This window comes from Crotalus tigris, unplaced genomic scaffold (genome assembly GCF_016545835.1).
Source record: "Crotalus tigris isolate CLP2741 ecotype Arizona unplaced genomic scaffold, ASM1654583v1 scf7180000018585.330925593:3314079, whole genome shotgun sequence".
NCBI classification, from domain to species: domain Eukaryota; kingdom Metazoa; phylum Chordata; class Lepidosauria; order Squamata; family Viperidae; genus Crotalus; species Crotalus tigris.
The window spans coordinates 622,979-635,861 of record NW_024097088.1 but is presented as its reverse complement, the minus strand read 5'-3'; positions in this window follow the sequence as shown (position 1 = coordinate 635,861).

Sequence of the window (12,883 nt, the reverse complement as noted above, 5' to 3'; positions counted from 1 at the left end):
CAAAATAATGGATAAGTCAATGGATTGATGGATGGATGGATAGGTGGGTGGATCAAGGAAAGAAGAAAGGAAGGAAGGATCCATCAATGGATGGATCTATGGAGGGATGGATGGATTGATGGGTGAGTGGGTGAATGGATGGGTGGGTGGATCAAGGAAGGAAGGAAGGATCCATCAATGGATGGATGGACTGATGGGTGGGTGAATGGATGGGTGGGTGGGTGGATCGATGGATGGATGGATCAATGGATCGATGAATGTATCAATGGATTGATGGATCGATGGATCAACGGGGGATGGATGGGTAGGTGGATGCAAGGGAAGGATGGATGGTAGGATGATCGATTCTTGATCAATTCACTGTATAGGATGTAGTATACATTATTCAGGAGAATCATTAATTTCATTAAAAGCGGTATATAAATCCTAGGCCTAATAAATAAAGAATATAATAAGCACGTGACATTGTTGTAAAAACGGAGGAGGGGGTTTAAAGCAAAACCAGTCAATGAAGTTCTTACTGTATATACCTTTCTGCTTTGTTTTTATACTTAGGGGGAAAACCTGTAACTGTAAAAAATCTTCCATATGAAGATCATTCATTTACAACTTTTTAAAAAGGAAATTTAGAAGCTTCACTCACAGTGGGTCACGGAGCAGGACTCCTTGCTTGAGGTCTGTGGATCCCTGGCTATTAATTAACAAAGTACTTAATCTTTATTTTTCTGAAGATTTGCATTTACTACTCTCCCACGGACAATTCACTTCGACTTTTCCATTCCAGTATTTATCTGCTCCTATAACCATCATGGTGCCATTACTGAGACTCCCATAAACTCGACTTTTAAATGTGATGTGGGGCTATTTTCTTTTTATTTAATGCAGTCAACCTTCCCCCCCCCAGCAAGAAGAAGGAGGGGGGAAGCACCTCATTTCCTTGAATGAAGTTTTCACTACAGTTGATTCTTCCTTGAACTGTTGTCTGTGATCTTCAACCGATATTGACTGTATTGTGGGAACGTAGTACAGGCAGCCCTCCAACTTAACAACCTCAGGGGAGCCCGGTCATAAATAGGAACCAGTTGCCAAGCATCTGGATTTTGATCACGTGACCCTGGGGATGCTGCAAATGGTCGTGTGAAACACTTTCCTCAATGCTGTTGTAACTTTGAAATGTCACTAAATGAACCATAGGTACAGATGAAACTCCTACAATGGACTCCATTATCCTAAAACGATGAACCCCACCATCACCCAAATCGCCCTCCACTGCACCATGTTTCTGAAGAAGGTATTTTTATACAAGTGTTATGGATTTCAGTGACCTTTAAGTCAGTCTCGTTCCAGCTGGCACAAGGATTGTTAGGTCAACTCACTGACTGGGAGAACTTGCAGCAAATATAATCATCCTTTGTCCTAGGATGATCGCTTCTTCTCCAGGATTAATGGGGAGATGGATAGTTCCAGGAGCTTTTAAGTGCTGCCAATTTCTCACACCTCTAACCCTATTTAAATTTATTCCAAATATACACAGTCCCCTTTGAGGAGTAAAAAAAAAAAAAAAATCCAGGCACAATGTCACCAAACCGTGAAGAATAGTCAACGTCAAAAGCTTCGATCTTCACTGCAGTTCTAAGCACAGTTATAAATTTAAAAATCCTACTGCTCAACTAAGAAAAAAGGAAGGAGGTGAGAGGCATTTGAGGAAGAAACAGTGTCTAGTAAAAAAGGACCAGGGGTGACATGATAGCAGTCTTCCCATATTTGAGGGGCTGCCATAAAGAGGAGGGGCTCAAGCTATTCTCCAAAGCACCTGAAGACAGGACAAGAAGCAATGGATGGAAACTAATCAAGGAGAACCAAGGAGAAATTTCCTGAAGTGGGAACAATTAACCAGTGAACTGCTTGCCTCCAGAAGTTGTGGGGACTCCATCACTGTAGATTGGACAGCCACTTGCCTGAAATGGTATAGTGTCTCCATCTTTAGCAAGGGGTTAGACTAGATTACCTCCAATGTCCCTTCCAACTCTTCTGTTCTTCTCATGCAATTGTGCCTCTTTAAAGAGGGTATTGGCAGGCCCAAAGTAGTTTTAACTTACCCCAGAAGTTCTGAAAGGCTACTGATAACTTGCTCCTAATTGTAACTCCTCAGCGATGAGCACAGAAGTATGTCGCCGGAGCCTATGAATTTAGATAGCTCATTGGCTGTGGGAGACTAAGCAGGATCTCGCTCTAGTATGTTTTCAGAAATTAGAAGTCAGATGGAATCTCTTTTGTGGCTCCTATCGGAATATTCCAGCCGAACTCTGAATTTCTACGCTGGTTCCTCTGTATGAATTTTCAAACTTGGGTGGCGTCAGGAGAGGCAGTCCTTCTCCTTTCCTTTCCTTTGTCCTCTTCTAACATATTGTATTATTATTAATACAATTAATAATAGGGCTTTCAACTTGTCTGGATCGTACCTCCCAGTTGCCATCAACAGAAGTGTCGATTTCTTCCCTCTGATGTGAGGTTAATTGGAATTTTAGAAATAAAACACAGCATCCCAGTCAATTGCTGATGACCTGCTTACCTCCGTCTGCAAGATCTGGGTGTCTCTTTATAATTATTCAATGCTAAATTCCTGCTTTTTTTTTTTTTTTTTGAAGCTGACAAGAGCAATGATAGGAAATGGTATCTGATTTGTTGCCATGGAAACCTATTGCTGAAGAGGTGGACTAAATGCAGGATAACTTTGTCTCTTCAGACAGTTTCTCTCTCTCTCTCTCTCTCTCTCTCTCTCTCTCTTTCTGACATTAAAAAAAAACAATACGATCAAGGTCAATTTTAATAACGGTCTGGATTTCCCTGACTTTGTATGTCGTAGTAGATTTACAATTTTCCTAAGAGAGAAAAGGAATGGGGGGGGACCTCACAGTCTAATCTGTTGTTGGCTTTCATAACTGCATGAAAGAGCATATATTGGAACGCATAAAACGGGTGCTGTGTCATATTAATACACGGTGGCACCTTTCATTATTGTATTGCTGCTTCGTTAAAGTTCCTTACAACTCTTCATATCGTCTTGACAGATGCTAACGTTTTGCCAATCTTTGTTCTTGCTAATGCATACAGAGAAGGAGGGATCAGTTTGACTTGCCAGAAAAAAGGGGTTGACAATATTGCTAAATGCCAGTCTGGCTTAATCACTGCTCTACTTTGCAAACCCAAACTCAGGACTGGCATTCAGGGCTTATAACGGTAGGTGGAAACGACCTTGGGAGACAGAAGGAAGACCTGTAGACTGGACAATAGACATGATTGTCCTTGATGAGTTTGCATCCATTGTTTTTGGTCCTGCCTTCAGGGGCTTTGGAGAATAGATTGACCCCACACACACACCTTCTTCTTTGTGGCATCCCCTCAAATATTGGAATTGGCATCACTTGAATTGATCCCCACTATCTCCCCATCTTTAACAATCCTAGGAATCAAATTTTGATTTGGAGATTGACCATTTTTGGTTAAACATTCCCATTCCTTCCTTTGCAATTGCCTAGGGTACCCCAGAAACCAGAATATTAAGCCAATCAAATTGATAGCATAGAGATGTTCTACAGTCCAAGAATCCAGAAGAAAAGGACTGATCCATCAATTATGGTCTCAACCTGTTGCCTGAACAGCCACCACAACATTCAAGGCAGAAAGAGTTTCCCCACCGGTTAACTAAATTTGAAATTTTAATTAATGCTCTACAGGCCTTTTCTTTAAAGGTCATCTTGTTTAAAGAGTTTTCTATGTGATTGATGGATATTATGCTTCAAAACACCATCCTCCTTCTGCAGCACCTCCCGGAATTTCATCAGAAGCAGAACTGGCTGAAGGAACAGGAGGCTCCTGATCATGTTTTTAATCTCTTTAATCTCTCCAGGTTGCGTTTTAATTGTTCTAATTTCGCAAATCTGCTCTGAAAGAGCTATAGGATGTTGCCATGCCGGGCTGTAATGGAAAGCTTGGAAATTGTCAGAGTCATCAAAGATAAAGGATTCCCCTCTACTTTTTCTTGCTTTTGAAAGAGAGAACCATTGTGAATTAGAGGAGAGAAACAGGAAGCCGGGAAGAGAACAGCATCTTATAAAGATCAATAGAAAACTGGAGAGGCAAAATCAGATTTTCAGAGAGGGTTTACTGTGCATTATTTTTGGGGAAACCTTCAAAGGCAGAAACTAATAGGAACACGTGGCTGGAAAAATAATGTCTTCCAATTGTCACTCAGCCTGTTGTAAGGTTTATATACTCACACTGTCATGGTTCTGACAGATGAAACTCTTCAAAAGAACTTCGAGGCATTGTTTACCTTAAAGAATCTTTATTTTGAGTAGCATAACATCGGCACTGCATAATTGAAGCTAAAAACTGAATTCCCCTCCCCTGAGCACATAGTATCAAAGCACAATTCCCTCCTTCAATTAACAGTCTTAAATCACATTTCCCAATTAGCTTGAAGCGCAGGCTTCTTCTCCAGTTCTCCAGCCCAAGCCAATTCCTTATCAACTCTGGTTATAATAACCTTGTTTCTCACACTAGTGTTGTTAGTGTTGTTATGTCTAGCTGGACTCTCGTTCACATCCCCCCTCCCAACATCATCTAACTCTAAAAGCAAAAGGTAAAAGATGGCTACATTTGTCAATGCATTTCTCAATGCAAAAACATCCGATGTTAGCAGTGTTGACACACATGCTGAAAGTTTAATTAATTGTGCTGACCGACTTTTGAGCTGTGCTGGTATTAAGCAGGGTTTTTGAGATGATCCCAGCAAGAATTAAAGCTACGCTGGCTGGAGAGTCATGACCAACTCTCCACAAAAGGAATCCAGATTCTCTCCTATTTCTAAAGAAGAAAGATTAACGCACTTCCTATTGTGAAACAAGGATTTGTTTTCCTCTCCAAATAAACTAAAATCTCACATAAAGCAAAGATAGTCAGCCTACAGCAGGGTTTCTCAATCTTGACAACTTTAAGTTGTGTGGACTTCTACTCTCAGATTGTCCAGAACTTATACCATCTTTCTGACACCTGAATTTGGATGCCTTAGTTCAGCTTCTGTCCTTCATCTCCCAGAATCCCCCAACCTGATCCCTAAGAATTTTAGCCCAGTAATATCTTTACATGGAAAAAAAACTTGCTATCTATCAAATAGCCAGTTTGGCTTAGTAGTTCTGGCATTAAGCTAGAAACCAGGAGACTGTGAATTCTAGTGAGACCTTAGGCATGAAAGCCGGCTGGGTGACTTTGGGCCACTCACCGGGAGACGGTGAGTTCTAGTCCCTCCTAAGGCATGAAAGCCAGCTGGGTGACTTTGAGCCACTCACCAGACATGGTGAGTTCTAGTCCCGCTTTAGGTATGAAAAAACATATGTGTGACTTTGGGCTAACCACCAGGAGACTTGTGAGTTCTAGTCCTGCCTTAGACATGAAAGACAGTTGGATGACTTTGGCCCAATCAACAGGAGGCTTGGAATTCTAGTCCCATATTAGGCATGAAAAACCAGCTGAGTGATTTGTGGCCAATCACCAGGAGACAGTGAGTTCTAGTCCATCTTCAGGCATGAAAGCTGGATGAGTGACTTTGGCCCAATCACCAGGAGACTGGGAGTTCTAGTCCTGCTTTAGGCATGAAAAAACAGCTGAGTGACTTTGGGCCAGCCCCTCTCTCAGCCCAACCCAGTTCCACAGGGTTGTTCTTGTGGGGAAAATAGGGAGACAGCATTAAACATGTTCACCACTTTGAGTTATTTATAAAAAATAACAAAGACAAGGTAAAAATAATCTAAACACAAATTTAAAAAATTACATCGAAGGAGAGTGATTTAAAAACTGAAGAATACAGGTTTGCCTCATTAGGCAAATTTTCTTTAGCCCTCTCTGAAAAACGGCCAAACCCTCATTCGTTTTTCACTCGAGTTTTTAGGTACTTCGGTCTTCTTGCCTTTCATTATCCAACTAAGTCATCAGCTATGTATTTAGGGGTAAATAAATGGGTTTATAGGCCTGTGTTTATGATAGTCATAGCTTTCTAGTGTCATGTGATCATCGGTTGTGACTTTCCCAGCCTTCTTTGACAAGCGAAATGTTGCCAGATCCACTTAACAATTTCAGCAATTTTCACTTAACAACCGAAGCAAATGAGGTTGCAGAATCAGCCACAGTTCACTCAACAATGTTCAGCAGTGCAAATTCTGGTCCCAACAGTGGAGGCGGAAATTTTGTGTCTTCAGACTCACAAGAGTCTGTTCCTATACTGTACAACGGAGTCAAATTAGTTCACCTTGTCGTGTTTCTTTCTGGTTTAGTTGGGGGGGGGCAGGCTGTCAGGACGGGCATCTTTTATTCCTTCCTGTTTTAGATTTTTTCTGCCAACTTTGGAGGAAATCACCAAGACACGTTTGCGACTTGCAATGGTTAATCGTGAATGTTGTCCCTGAAGCCATCGCTTAAGAAAAGAAACATCTGAAAGCATTTCCACCCCCTCTGGTAATTGAAGGTATTCCTTATCCTTTTTTTAAACAGAAAAGTTTAAATCACAGGTGAACCACAGCCTGCTTGAACACAGGTAGTTCAACAGAAGCTTTCGGCTGACAGCTAATAATTAATTAACAATGAACGGTGCTCTTCAAACTGTCACCGTGATTGGCAGGATTGTCTATTGGAAAGGGAACAGATTTGTTAATGTGGCAGACGGCAAGTCTGGGAAACATTAACGCTTCACAATTCCCATCGCGTTTCTGCTAAACGCTTGACGTGACAGCTTGCCTTCTACGGGATAAGGAAGTGCAAGAAACCCCATCGCTGTGCACCACTTGCCCACAGAGGTATCCAATGCAATTATGGAGAATGTAGCCTCCGGGCCATCTTTTTTGCTCTTTCTAGGGTCAGAATAACAGAGTTGGAATGGACCTTGGAGATGTTCTAATCCAACCCTCTGCTCAGGCAGGAAACCCTATATCATTTCAGACAGATTGTTATCCAATCTCTTCTTAAAAATTTCCAGTGTTGGAGCATTCACAACTTCTGGAGGCAAATCGTTCCATTGATCGATTGTTCTAACTGCCAGGAAATTTCTCCTTAGTTCTAGCTTGGTTCCCTCCTTGATGAGTTTGCATCCGTCGCTTCTTGTCCTGCCTTCTGGAGCTTTGGAGAATAGCTTGACTCCCTCTTCTTTGGGACAGCCCCTTAGATATCAGAACACTGCTATCATGTCACCCCTAGTCCTTCTTTTAATTAAACTAAACATACCCAATTGCTACAATTGTTCTTCATAAGTTCTTTGTATAGGTCTCAGCATCTTTTGGGTATCATGGTGACCAGAGTTGGATACAATATTCCTAATGTGGCCTCACCAATGCAATACAAATGGTACTATCATTTATTGTCTTTTTGATGCTATCCCTTGTTGATGCAGCCTAGGACTGTGTTGTCTTTTTGGGGGGCAGCTGTAACACACTGCTGGCTCACATGTATGTGGTTGTCCACCAGGAACAAGATGCTTCTCATAGGCACCACTGTTGAGTCAGGAACTACGTATCCTGCATCTGTGGATCTGGTTTTTTGCCCCCCCCTAAACACAGGACTTGACTTCTCTCACCATTGAACTGCATCTTTTTGGGTAGTTCTACCTCATTAGAAGGCAGAATCAGATGTTGTGATAACCCCAAAGAGGTTATTATAGTGAAATCTGTTGATGTGTACCCAGCCTGCCTTAGGTACATTTAGTAGAAATAAAATATAAACTCATGCCCGTGTTCATATCCAACTTATTCTAAGTCATTATTTTTTAAAAAAAAAAGCTTCGCCACTTCGCTGCTCTATAAAAAGCTTCCTCGGATAGAATCAGCAGATGGCTTCTTACTCGGGAAGACTGTTAGCAGCAGAAGCAGATGGCAACCAAGGAAGAGAAATCAACTTCCATTTCTGAAATTGGAAAAAAATGGGACAAGTAACTTTGCCATTAAAACAAACAAAACCAAAAAAGCTCACGTGTGCAACTCAGAGATAGGAAATATCTTTTCCTGCTATTTTTTTTTTTTTGGATGGGAAACAGAATGTTTCTTTTTTTCTTTTTTAATTCAACAGAGATCTCAACTTTGGTTTTACCTATTGTTAGAGATTTTCTGGTGCTTCTTTTGAAAACAGATTTCAAGGTGCTTTAAAAATGGATGGATAGATGAGAGAAAGGGGCAGGGGTGATAGATAGAAAGAGAGAGAGAGAGGGGGGGGGACAGAGACAGAGACAGAGAGACAGACAGACAGAGAAAGACAGACAGACAGACAGAGATCTATCTATCTCTATCATCCATCTATCCATCTATCCCAGTGGTTCTCAACCTATGGGTCGGGACCCCATTTGGGGTCGAATGACCATTTCACGGGGGTCACCAAACCATGCTGTCCGCCATTTTTTTCCCTTTTCCCTAGCTGTCCTACTCCCTCTTATTGGTGGCCACACCCACTCGGGGTTCACCACAACATGGGGAACTGTATTATGGGGTCACGGCATTAGAAAGGTTGAGAATCACTGATCTATCCATTGAAATAGATAGATAGATAGATAGATAGATAGATAGATAGATAGATAGATAGATAGATAGATAGATAGATAGACAGACAGATAGAGGGAGAGAGGGAGAGAGGGAGAGAGAGAGATAAAGACAGAGACAGATGCAGTAGATAGATTGAAAACAATAGAAAAAATAACTAACATAATATAAAACCATATTACTCTTTAAAAGGAGAAAGATAAAACCATAGAGTCATTATGCGTTTTAAGGGGGAGACTATCCCAGATCACAGATACAACTTTGAAGGCCATTCATAAGTAACCCCTAAACTTTCTACATCATAGGCCTTCCTTAGAGGACCTCATTGATCAATGTATAATGTAAAAGCGGTCCTAGGTTTTTTAAGACTTTATCACTCAGATGCAAAGCTCGCATCTAGGATGGAGAATTCTGGGGGTCAAAGTCCACACCTCTTACAATTGCCAAGGCTGTGAAACAATGGTTTAGATAATAATGGATTCATCACTTATGAAGACCCACTGGAGTCATATCGGCAAAAAAATAACGGGGGTTACAATGCCGGAACTCTTAAAATATTAATAGAGGGATACTTGCTACAATTCCTGGATCTGAGATGAGGAATATTACTACTTCATCATGGAGCCAGGATTTAAGAGAAGGAGAAAGTTCCATTAGTTAGCAAATTAAGCACCTGTTTTTATTAAGTCACTTGAAATGGACATATGGATTAGAATATACAGAAGAATGAAATATATTAGAAACTTGGAAATGAAACACGGTGTTTTTTTCCCCTTCACTACTGGGAGAGATGGAGAAATTAGAGAGATGAATTTTCTAACTGGGTTGAGATGACATATTGAGATGTGTTATTTTGCATAAATATTGGACAAGCAAGTGGGTTAGTTTATATGATTGATCTTTCCGGAATGGTTATTCTCCTCGCTAATACTGACATGATTTCACAATAGTGATGCTGACTTTTTTCTGGCTAATAAAGCAAGGCAATAATTAAAAACACTTTGTGGGATCCAAATTTAATTCTAGGTGAAGCATTCCCTACATACATTTAGATGAATTCTAATTAGTCCTCTTGATTTTAAGGATCCCGCCCCAACAACAATCTCTGGATCCCACCAACCCAGGGCATCATTTTCGCTGATTGGGAAATGCTCCAATATCTGTTTCATTATTTAGCTTTCCACTTGGACGGATGGGAATGCAATTTCATTTGCCATTTTTAAAGAAGGGAAACATGCAAAATGCAAATGAGGAAGCGATAATCTACAACCCGAAGGAAGCGGAGGATGAGTTTCATAAAGAGCTATTTGTTGTTTACGCCATCAAATATTTATAGCGATGCCAGATGTAGGGAGATGATGGAAGGAAGGCTCTCGTCTTCGCTGTCTTACGGGCCAAGTTCCATTTGTCAGAAGGCCATAATCAATCAATAAAAAAAAAACCCAGGCTAGAGAGACAATATTATAAGACCTGCGATCCAGCTAGGCCACATTAGGTGCACCTCAATAACATCAGTAGAACATCTGATTCTCGAGTCTTTAGAGATATTCTCTCCACAGCTATGGAGGCTTCTGACACTCCAATCCATCCGAGACTGATATAAAATATGAGGAAATCTTGTAAAACTTATCAAGAGATCCAGTCTGGTCTAGTGGTTAAGGCACCAGGCTAGAAACTGGGAGACTGTGAGTTCTAGTCCTATTAGGCATGAAAGTCAGCTGGGTGGCTTTGGGCCAATCCCCAGGAGACAATGAGTTCTAGTCCTGCCTTAGCCATGAAAGCCATCTTGGTGACTTTGGGACAATCACCAGGTGATGGTGAGTTCTAGTCCTGCCTTAGCCATGAAAGCCATCTTGGTGACTTTGGGACAATCACCAGGTGATGGTGAGTTCTAGTCCTGCCTTTGGCATGAAAGCCAGCCAGGTGACTTTGTGTCAGTCCCTCTCTCTCAGCCCAAACCAGCTCATAGGGTTGTCGTTGTTGCATGGAAAATAGGAGGAAGAAGGAGTATTAGGTACGTTTTCTGCTTTGAATTGTTTATAAAAATAATAATAATAAAGGTGGAATGTAAATAAAATAATAAAAACAAAGCCTTACAAAGTCTCAGGACAGGGCAGATTCAATAACTGCCCTCAAATCCATATAAGCCCATTGATCACCTCGTGGGACAAAGGAAGTTACAACAGCACTGAAAACGTGCTGAATTTAGATGTTTGGCAATGGGATGCATTTACAACAGTTGCAGCCTCCCTTACATTCTGGGAGTAGAAGTCCATAACTCTTAAAAGTTGCCACAGTTGAGAAACAAATGGCCAAGGATGATGTAGGAACCCAGCCGGCATTTGTCAGTGGATTACTGAAATATAATTTTATTAAACCTGTTGAATAAATTTCGGCTTAAAGCCTATTTGATGACTTGTCTCTGTTTCCATTCTTTGTTTTTGCACTGATCTTAACCCTGCGCCGTTTGCAATGTTCAATTCATCCGTGCAGTCATCAACATCTAGGGAAAGAGTGAAGCCTGAATTTTGGAAATCCCGTTTGTTTCTTGGCTGCCATTCGTTGGCAGAGAAAAAGTGGCAGGAACTCTGTCAGACTGGATCAAATCAAAGGAAATTAGGAAGTCAACAAGGATGACATTTTGTTCATTAGCCCACTTCTGCTGTTATTCCCAACAATAATAATTCAGAGGGGAAAAATGATTTTGGAGGTCATTAACAGATGCCAATGAGTTGCTCTGAACATATTGTCTGGTAACTAGGTTTTGTGATGCTGGGTACATGAATCAGGGTTTATTTCCTGGGGCCAAATTGCTGGTTTCTCTCTAAGTATAAAGTGGCAATTCCACGTTTTTTGCATCCGAGGAAAAATAACAAACTGGATTTGGGTTATGCTCAAGAATTAGCCAGGAGAAAGGGGAAGAGACATTGAATTTCCCAACAAAAATATGACTACTGTGGAGTATTTTTTCCTACTATTAAAAACATGCAGGTAGAAAGCAAAACAAGATTTGTAGAAGTTGCTAGACTCGCTTTGCTGTCAACAGTCAAGAGAAATGAAATAAAATGCTCAATTGTTCTATGTTGATCTTTTCTGTGCCAAACCTGATGGAGAGGCATTCTTAATGGTTCGGTCAAAAATTAATTGACAGAATTGGGCATTTTTGACTTGCAAATACAATATCTATTTCCTATTATATGTCTTTTGATCTTGGTTGGTTGGTTGGTTGGTTTGTTGTTAGTGGCTTTGCAAGTAAGAGGTTTCCCAAACTGTAACAACCTGAAATTGTGATTCTTCTACACAGCAACACCTACCCCCATATTTCTCTCAATGCCATCTCTGTCCTCCCGGTTGCTGCCCTAAGTTACTTTTGCAATCCTATGCATTCAGATGTCCTTTAGAGCTACTGGATTACTTTGCACAAATGCCTGTGATGTTAGAGAAGGGCAGTCCTCTGTCCATCTTGGCCATCAAATAAAAGGAAAGGGGATAAGTGAGCCAATAATAATAATTCTGGAGTTGAAAGAGTTGGGATTAAAGCAATTTTTCTCCATAGTCCTAGTGACCTCTAGTGGATGAGGCTAGATTTACACCCTGCTGCTTTTCAGCAGCATAACACAATGTTTCTCAACTTTAACAACTTTTAAGATGTGTGGATTTCAGCACCCAGAGTCCCCCAGTCAGCATCTTTGGACCTTAACTGCCAGAATCCCCAGCCAGCATCTCTGGATCTTAACTCCCAGAGTTGGAGGCAGGTTGTTCCATTGGTTAATTGTTCTAACTGTCAGGAAGTTTCTCCTTAGTTCTAAGTTGCTTCTCTCCTTGATCAGTTTCCATCCGTTGCTTCTTGTCCTGCCTTCAGGCACCTTGGAGAATAGCTTGACTCCCTCTTCTTTGTGGCAGCCCCTGAGATATTCAAACACTGCTATCATGTCCCCCCTCATCCTTCTCTTCACCCCCTTGCTAGATCTATCAGGAAAAAAGTAAGTCAAGTCCCAGAATCCTGGATCTCATCTGGATCTCATCTTGTTAATATGTTGTATGCTGCCCATCAGTCATCACTGGAATGGGCAGCTATCAAAATGAAATCAATAAATAGGACTGCCTCCTCTAAACAAAACTCAGCTGAGTTTCCCACTCGAGAGAGAAATAATTTTAAAAACTACAGTAAAACAAAACAAAAAATATCCATCAATAGGAGCCAGCTGAATGTTGATGTCCCTCTCTAGCCATTTTGGCTGATCTTTGAAAAGAGATTCCTAAAGCATGCCTACTTTCAACTATCCCTTTAAATAAATGACAAAAAT